The sequence below is a fragment of the Polyodon spathula genome, chromosome 8 (genome assembly GCF_017654505.1).
Source record: "Polyodon spathula isolate WHYD16114869_AA chromosome 8, ASM1765450v1, whole genome shotgun sequence".
Lineage (NCBI taxonomy): Eukaryota > Metazoa > Chordata > Actinopteri > Acipenseriformes > Polyodontidae > Polyodon > Polyodon spathula.
Window position 1 is genome coordinate 43807661 of NC_054541.1, and position 9614 is coordinate 43817274.

Below are 9614 nucleotides of genomic sequence, written 5' to 3' on the forward strand. Positions count from 1 at the left end.
ACCCAAAGCACACAGCCAAAGCTCACTCACGTAGTTGAGGAACTAAAAGGTAAATGTCCTTGAGTGGCCCAGTCAGAGCTCTTACCTAAATCCAATCAAATTTATGGCATGACTTGAAGATTGCTGTCCATCAACGCTCACCAAGGAACTTGACAGAGCTTGAACAGTTTTGTAAAGAATGGTCAAACAGACTCACAGCTGTAATTGTTGCCAAAGGTGCTTCAACCAAGCATAACTCAGGGGGGTGGAGACTTATCCAATTATGATTTCAGGTTTTGTATTTTTAATATATATATATATTTTTTTTTTCTGAATAAAAACTTTTTTCCCCTTAACAGTGTGGAGTATTGGTGTGTAGATAAGTTGGAAAAATCCTCATTTGAATGCATGAAACGCTGAGGCACTGACGCAACAAAATGTGAAAAAAGTTCAAGGGGATGTATACTTTCTATAGGTACTGTGTGTGTGTGTGTGTATATATATATATATGTGAGAGTACATCTATCCCCAGAGGCTAATGTAAAAGGCAAAATGGTGAGGATGGCTGGACTACAGGTTTTTAATAATTAGTAAGTAATATCTATATTGTCTAGGTATTAAATGGGTTGTAGTTCTGACTTTTACAACTGCCATAATATGTTGTCACCAATTCCTTCTGTATGCCTTATTCCTATGTCCCTTGCATTTCAGTTAGTGATGTTAGTCTACATTACACGGGTAACTAAATTATTTCAAGATTAACCATCCTAGGATAACTATTAAAATAACTGTAGTGCCTCATACAGAAAAATACAAAATTAGATTAGTTTACTGGTCTGCTGTTTGAGAGTTAACTTTTCTTCTACAAGCACACAGGTGTGCTGTTGAAAAAAAATAACATGCAATCCAATTTCAAACTGTTGGAGCAGAGCCCAGAATGACAGGTATGCAACTCTTAAAGAATTCTTATAATCCAATATAAGCAATAGCCCTTATTTTGCTCATTGTGTTGCAATTGCACTCTTCATCCCTTTGATCCCGGTTTCACACTAGAAAACAGTTTGGAGTTCTTGAGGGAGCTGGACAGCTCCTGCAAAAAAGAGATAAAATGGGAGTCTTTCTCAGACTTTCGATCCGAAGATGACAATGATGGTGAAGTGAGGCTCAGGTCAAGTCAGGTAGCAGGTGCTCTGAACCTTGTCGTCAAAGAAATGCACCACCTTGTCCAACATATTGAGGTCCGCGGCTCGATCGCTCATAATCATGATCACGTTGGGCCAGTGCATCACTGACCGGTCACTGGGCAGCGATACTACAGCCGGATGTTGGTCCACCCCCTTAGGGGCTTCCCTGTAGGAGTGGGGGTGGTGGTACCCACGGCCCTGGAAGCTCTCTGAACCTCGATTGTCGAAGATGAGCGATACATTAACCACATCATACTTCATCTAAACCTAAGTTTTTGATGAGGGTAACCTGAATAACAAACACACAAAAATGTATATTTTCATTATTTATTTAACAAAACATGTTAATGTAACAGAAACTCAATAATCCTTGTATGCAGAAGTGAACCTTTTGATTCAATAACTTGTGGGACCTCCTTTAGCAGCGAATACTTCAACCAAGCATTTCCTATAGTTACTAATCAGTCTCTCACATCTTCCATGAGGATTTTTTGCCCATTCCTCCTTACAGAACTGTTGCAAGTGCTTCACATTTGAGGGCTCTCTTGCATGAACAGCCCGCTTCAGGTCTTGCCACAACATTTCTATTGGGTTGAGGTCTGGACTTTGACTTGGCCAGTCCAAAACACAAAATTACTTCCTCTTAATCCATTCTTTGATAGATTTGCTGGAATACTTAGGATTGTTGTCTTCCTGCAATACCCATTTTCAGCACAACTTCAACTGACGGATGGATGGCCTGATGTTCGCCTCCAGAATCTTTTGGTACAACTCTGAATTCATGGTTCCCTCAATGATGTCGAGTCGTCCAGGGCCAGAGGCAGCAAAGCAGCCCCAAACCATGATACTCCCACCACCATGCTTGACAGCTGGAATAACCTTATTTTGGTAGTGGGCAGTGTTAGGTTTTCGCCAAACGTGGTGTTTCTGGTTGTGCCCAAAAAGATCAATTTTAGACTCATCCATCCAGAGAAAATTCTTGCAGAAGTCTACAGGATCATCCAGGTGGTCTTTTGCAAACTTAAGACGAGCAGCAATGTTCTTTTTGGAGAGCAAGTTTCCTCCTGGCTACCCCCCCCCCCCCATGATACCATTCCATTCAGTTTGCATCTTCTTGTTGAGGTATGAACATTGACATCAGCTGCAGCAAGGGAGGCCTGCAGATCATTTGATGTGGTTCTGGGGTTCCTTTTGACCTCCTCTATTGTTTGTGTTGCTGTGGGATAATTTTGAAGGACGTCCATATCTAGGTAGAGTCACCATGGTCTTAAATTTTCTCCATTTGTAGACTATGTGTCTTATAGTGGACTGATGGAGCCCGAAATGTTTTGCAATGGTTTTATAACCCTCTCCAGACTGATGAGCTCTTACAGCTCTCTTCCTGAGGTCCTCCGATGTCTCTTTACATCGTGGCATGGTGTGTGTTACACTGACCTGTACGGGTAAGACCAAACTGACCAGGTTTCTTACCTTTATATAGAGGAGTGCCACCCAAACTTTGTCCTGGAGATCTGCTCTTTAATTGGTTAACTTGGTACCAAATTATTTACCCACCTGAGTATAGTTACCTCCTTGATTGAGCTAATGCAACTTGAGGTTCACTTATTTCTGCACATGCACAGATTCTTATTTACCTGTCTTTATTCTACTACATGCATCAATGCCTTTTTAGAATTACACTAGGGGTTCACAAACTTTCAAACGCAACTGTAGCCGAGGATAAATTATGTTCAGTTTTTGCAAGCTGTTTCTAGATTACTTCCAGCCTTTTATCAAGAAAAGTAGATTATTTTTAAATGCACTTTGTACAAACAAGGGGAATACAAAGCAGCCATTAAAGGGGTGGTGTCGAATGCTGTCTTACCTGAGAGATGGTCAGCAGGGGTGGCTCTCCAACGTAAGACTGACACCATGAGCATACTAACATTATCCTGTACTGTTGAGAATCTACTCCCTGTGTTGGGTCTAAGTATGTTGTGTAACACATCCAACACAGCCATGTTGCATTCACTTTGTATCTTCTACTAGCCTTATCATATTTCATCTGACAGGAAAACATACTACTGTGTCATTTTGTTGTAGAATGGAAGGTTAAGGATATCATTGTTTAGAAGTTAAATTGCAAAATACTTACGCCTATAAAAACATTTCAACAATAGGCATCCAGCATTAAGCAATCAACAGAAAGTTGAAGAAATCAAAAAAATAAAAATGTGACCTTGGCTGTAATTGTGTCGTTGCACACTTAGTTTTATAGGGACTGTATGAATGTTGACTAAATTCAGAAGGTGCACTTGCAGAGTCATGCGGGGAAGCTTGCATGGAGTCTCTGGCTTTGCATGACTGTAGCCAGAGCCTCTGTCCCTCCTGTTCCATAAGCACTAAAGACTTTACGAAAACCAACATACAAATCATACCTAAGCAGTGTGTAGTCAGAGGCCACAAATTAAAAACAATATATATTTATATAGATACACACACACAAATAGGACAGATGCTACATGTTATCAGCTACATTTTGCAAAAAAAAAAAAAAAAAGGTGTAACCCTTACTATTCTCTGTGGTATTGGGAATGTGCAGGATATTTGAAGAAATTACACAGGATGTCATTACTGCACTTGGGTAATTAGTTTCTTGGTCTCTTCTATTTTTAGTTTATCTTTTTTTTATCTAGCACAACAACGTTTAGTTTGATTTAGGTTAGCTTTTATTAGGTCGACAAATGTAACATTTCTCTCACCTGATTGTATTTGAACCTGCATTTTCTTCTGGCTCTAATCATATTAATTTCCACTGCATTAGTTTCTAGTAGTGCGTCGCTAATTTAAACAATCTGGTATTCAGTTAAGGCTTAACAACAATTCATGTTTAAAGGGAGAGAGAGAGATGGAAAATTAAAGCCAAAAACTAGAAGCCCTAACTATAATGTAATCCTAGGAATAAATAAACTACATTCATCTTAATAAAGGGTTATACAAACTGTATATAAAATCACTTTTTATGTATGCAAGTTGTGAACTACCAAATTTCACTGCTCTGTGTCCAATCTGTGACCAATGCTTTTTCTGTTAAGCCCCCAAGTGACTATAAACACCCTCATTATTCAAACCTTAAAAAAAATTAAAAAAAACCAACAACATGTTTGTGATGGTAACACAGTGAACAGGTTCCCTGCACCAAAAATAATGCTTGGAAGGTGTTGATACCTTTATAAGACTTCAATAACCAAAGATAACATGTACAGTGTTAGCACACATGGTCTTTTTAGCACATTACAGTGAGACAGTTTACACGGGTGCCCTTTCGCTTCCCTATTTGCTCTGTGCAGTAGCTTCTCTATGCAATTCAACAGCACATTAATAAAATACATCCAAACGCCTACAAACTATGAAACCGGTTTCTGAAAGTGGTTTTGTCATTGTGTAGTACTGTATGTAGTTTTAGTCATGTACAGCTTCTGCTGACACAGCTGCTTCTTACAGAAGAAATGTCAGCATTGCTTAATTATTTCATGGATTATGACAGGATATAGGACCTATACTGTGGGGTGAAGCCTGGGCTTAGTCTCACCTCAGTTTGTTAGGTCAAGTGTTAAAGTTGCTAAATCTGCAAGTTTGAAAAACCATAATTAACTTTTGTTTCTGTTAGTTTATATTTTACATGTATGTTTCTTCAGACTCTCAGGTCACGGCTTTGCTTCAGAAGAGCTTGCCTGAATTTTATTAAACTGTACCTGGTTCCTTTTCAGAAGCTCTTCTACACACGGTAAATATGTTGGCTGATTGACTACTTTGTATAGCACTGACACCTTGGTGGCTGACCTATTGATTTAATCACATGCATGGCCATTTTTATTAAAAGCTATTTTCTACATAGTGATTGTATTTCTTCATGATACTGATATCCAACCTAGCAGTTTTTTTTTTTTTTTTTTTTTTTTTTTTTTAATTTGTGATTGTTGTTTTATATCTGAAGGAGAACTAACCTTGAACTGTATTTGTGCTGAACAGATTCCAGTGTGCTCACCAGCTCCTCAGAGTTCTGACTGCTCAGGGAGTACATCTTTTCATAAGTCAGCAATTTCCATTCTGGCTTGAATGAAATAGCAGAGCTGTTCGGACAGATGAGAAAGAAGCTCTTCGAGATGGGGTGCTGTCCCCCCCACTGCATTGCGTCCTGTCGTTACCACCTTCCTGAGCTAATTATGCAGCGACGTGTATATCGTCGTGATGTAATCCTGTCGGCTGAAAAATGACTGACCACCTGTCGACTCAAATAAAACACAGCTCCCCAAACAAGACTCAATTTAGAGAAATGATATTGAGAAGGTATTATTTATCTTTGTGTTCAAATGTAGGTCAAAGTGGCATCTGCACAGGGTGGTCCATATTACCTTCTTCTAAATTCAAAACCTGAGCACTGAAACTTCTTTTTTTACCCACCAGGTTATTATGTACAGTATGCTGAGTGAGGTTTCTGGTTTAAAGACCGAGATGGGCAGAGGTCAAGCAAATCATGCAATAAATCTCAATCCTGTCTCTTGATAGTTGCCCCTGGACACCAGGCATGCAGTTATTTATATATATTTAAAAATAGTCCTTTCGTGATAAGTTTTTTCTGAGAAGCATTTAGCCTATTGTGGGACAATGACTTACACCACAATATAGTTGACCACAAAGACTCAGTATTATTGATACTTGTTACAAACACCAATTTTTTTTTGGATTGTTGATGACGATTACCAGCCCACAGACATGACAAATCATAAGGTTTTCATTACAGTATAAAATGTGCTTGAAAGTGTGTACCATATGCTTTGGAATATTCTCTCCACTCTTAATGCCGGTCAGGTTTTTTTTTTTTTTTTTTTTTTTTTTTAGCCGTTTTCATAATGTATACAGTATGACAACTATTTCCAAATGCTCAGCCGAGCATCATAACGCATATGCAAGCATCATTAAAGCCAAGAGAGGTATGGTAATACATTAAAACCAGGGCAAAAAACTAATCTAAGCTAAATGCATAGTAAAAACATAGGGGAAATGCTACATTAGTGATAATCTACTAATTTACCATGGTAAAGGTTTATATGTTTTATCTAGATTGCATTGGATAAACCATGACATGGTTAAGACCAATTGTGTACCAATTTAAAGAATACATAGTGTGACAACCCATTCTATATGTGCAGTTAAATGGTGCTGAACAAATATTTGCACTAACATGTGCTAGCCAATTCATAGCCCACTATAAATATGATCTGCACTAGCTTTTATATTGGAGGTTGTTTGCTTGTATTTTAAAATTTCTCAATATAAAAATATTGAAGACACTTGTTTCCTGTTAGCAAACCGCTAAACCGTGACGTCAGGCATAGCCTACCTAGTTTTTGTCCCAGAAATGTCATGTTGTGATAGGCTTTCTCTACGGCTGCCAGGTGAGCCAGTGCCGCTAGTACAGATGCCCAGCTAGCCCCGGCGGTCTTGCTACTTTCCTTTGCCTTCTGTCATACGAAAAGATCCCGAGCTTAGAGAAGAACGTCTGCAAAACCGCCTGCTCAACTGGCACTGGGGTCAAGTGCGAATCACTCATAGTATTCACCTTACACCTGTAATACTCTTCCGGTCAGCAAAAACAAAACAACGCAACCTGTGCGTGGTAATATCGCTTAACTAAATATAGAACAGCGTACTGTTGCAAATGCAGACCGAACGAGAGCTCGTTTTCCCTTTCTATAGACAATACATAAAAAGTAATATGTATGACATTATATAACATTTGTAAAAGTCTTACAATGTTTTAAACAAATACAGTACAATAGACCCTGTGACCTGAAACTGACATTACTACGGCATCGAGCTCGGACCAAAATTATTCAACAGTTTTTAGCAGCGACAGAATATACTCGCTGTCTCTTGTGTTTAGGGCGCGTACCGACTCCCCGTGGTGACAAACTGAACTGTAAGCGACTGAAAATTAAACAGTGCTGTCGGAATTAGGTCATGATATTAACATGTCATACACAGAAATGATGAATGCCTCTGCAGGTACAGTATCAAGCGGTTTAGAGAAACTGCTGCTAATAGAAATGTATTTAGCTATAATCTGAAATTCTGCTTCCTGCTAATTTTGTGTCACCTATAGCTAGGATGATCGACTTTGACACCCGGCATGCACACGGGAGCGATTGTGTAAAGCTATTGAGTGTGATGAAATGTGACCTTCTGCTATAGGGGCGCACAAAATGCGACCACGCCACTCCCGTATGAGACGGAAGACTTCCAATTGATTTCAAGTTCCCCACTTTTTTTTTTTTTTTTTTTTTTTTTTTTTAAAAGGAAAGACGGGTCTGTGTCCCCTCCCCCCACAATACACCAGACAAACAGATCAAATTACAATGTTTTATTAATCTTAAAATAACCTTGACAAATAATAATGCACAAACTCTTAAATACATTGTTTCTCTAAAGGGCATACAGTCGGGCAGTAAATACACTTATAACCGCAAGCCAGAAGGTGAGAAGCGAGAGGATTTACAAAATACAAAACAGGCAGCACAAGGATCACCAGATCGCCACAGTAATTAAAATGCGTATATACAGTGCCTACATGACAAAGCCCAATGACAATTATGTAAAGGAGCCGGCACAAGTATTTTACAAATCAAAAGCCCTTCAAGAGCTTTGCAAAACTCAAAGCTTCACGACTACAAGAACTCGCGCTCTACAGTTTGGATTATCTGTACTGCCCACGCTTGTCAGTGTTCCCTGTGCTACGAGATCCATACTTCTCGCTTTCGGAGCGGAGTGACCGTGATCTGTTTAACTAGGAGCGCTTCACCTACAATGAGAGAGATAATGAGGGGCAGGTGTTGTTCATTACTTAACCAGGGCGGTCATAGCAAGAGAAAGTGCAAATAAATTGCCAAACCGAGTGATCAAAAAAAGAACACTACATATTAACTTAGCGAAACACAGACACTAACTATGAATTAATTATTTTAAACCAAGTGAACCCACGTTAGTACCATAATTAAACAAATGTTCGTAATAAACACACAATAAATACATTAATTAGACACGCTTGTTACAATTGCAAAATACCCGATAGGATAGTTTGAGAAAATGATCTGAGCTCAGAAGGAGGCGCATTCAAGCAGGGCAGTCCGTGAAAACGAGCCGCGTTCGTTTGATGGCTCGTTTCCTTCTGCAATGCTTTGAGGTTGTTTAGCATTCTCACAAGAAATTCAGACTCGGCTCACAAACCCCCAATTGATTTTTATTCTGCACTATTTTTCGACATGTGTAGATAATGGTGAACAATGAAGTTTGTGGTGTTTATTTTTTATTATTGTCTCGTGTTTAAGGTTTTATTTCAATATTTAATGAACGTGCGACAGGAATTGTCAGTAAGATACGACAGCGACAGTTCAAAAGGCGACGAGCTTTTCAATACAGGAGAAAAAAAAAATGATGATCAGTGTATTTGCTTAAGAACAACGTTTCCCCAGCGCATTGAAATGTCAATGTTTGTAAACTACCTGCAACCACATCTTTAACAAAATGTTCAGATGTATTCTCCCATAACTAAAACATGTAATCAAATATATAGGAATCTATCAAGGGCGTGTACCGACACCCCGTGGTGACAAACTGAACAGTAAGTGACTGCTGTAGGATTTCTCTTCTTTGTAACCCTTTTGTATCATCAATACAATGTAGCAATTATGCAAAAATGCAACAGTTGAACATTGTAACTGTGTACCAAACCAGACTTAAACAGCATACATTTTACAACCTTCTTGCTCTGCTTTAAAATCTGCATCCTTAAAAACCCAATTCAAAATAATAACACATGTCAAATGAAGGACTGGGACTACTAGCATCAAAATTATTACCAAATGACTCCGTAGAATAGATCGGATTTCCAGAACGAGCAGAAACTTCAGTGTATCGTACACGGCGCGTTAGCCCTGGGCTGGTGTGATTATAAACGATCAGCCCCTTCACACAGAGAGAAAAAAAAAAAAAAAAAAAAAAAAAAATCAAGCCGTACCAGGGTCGATGCCCAAACTAACCAAGACCACCTTTTTTTTCCTAATCTCGGATTGGATCGTTTTAAGCGAACCGAGACGTTTGAGGATTCTCTGGTCTACAATCGATCTGATCTGCTCCCGGGAGCGGATATTTGCTCCAAGCACTCCCATGTGAATGGAGCCTAGCTACATATTCCTTTCAGATATATTGACAACATCATTATTCCCCACAGACTTTGCTTCTGTGCCCAGGACAGTGATATTTCAAAATATCACTTTCCAATGGGAAAACGGGCAAATGTTGGAAATGGTGATTTTGAAATATCACTGTCCTGGTCACAAAAGCAAAGTCTGTGGGGAATAATAGCCATTTTCTATACTTGAGGCATAAGCAATTAGGAAATAACACTTACTA

The 9614-nt window shown here is 39.0% G+C and overlaps 1 pseudogene; it reads right to left on the reverse strand.

Annotated features, from left to right (window-relative positions):
• Nucleotides 1–440: 440 nt before the first annotated feature.
• On the reverse strand, nucleotides 441–1529 carry LOC121320001 (annotated as a pseudogene).
• Between the last annotated feature and the right edge of the window lie 8085 nt (nucleotides 1530–9614).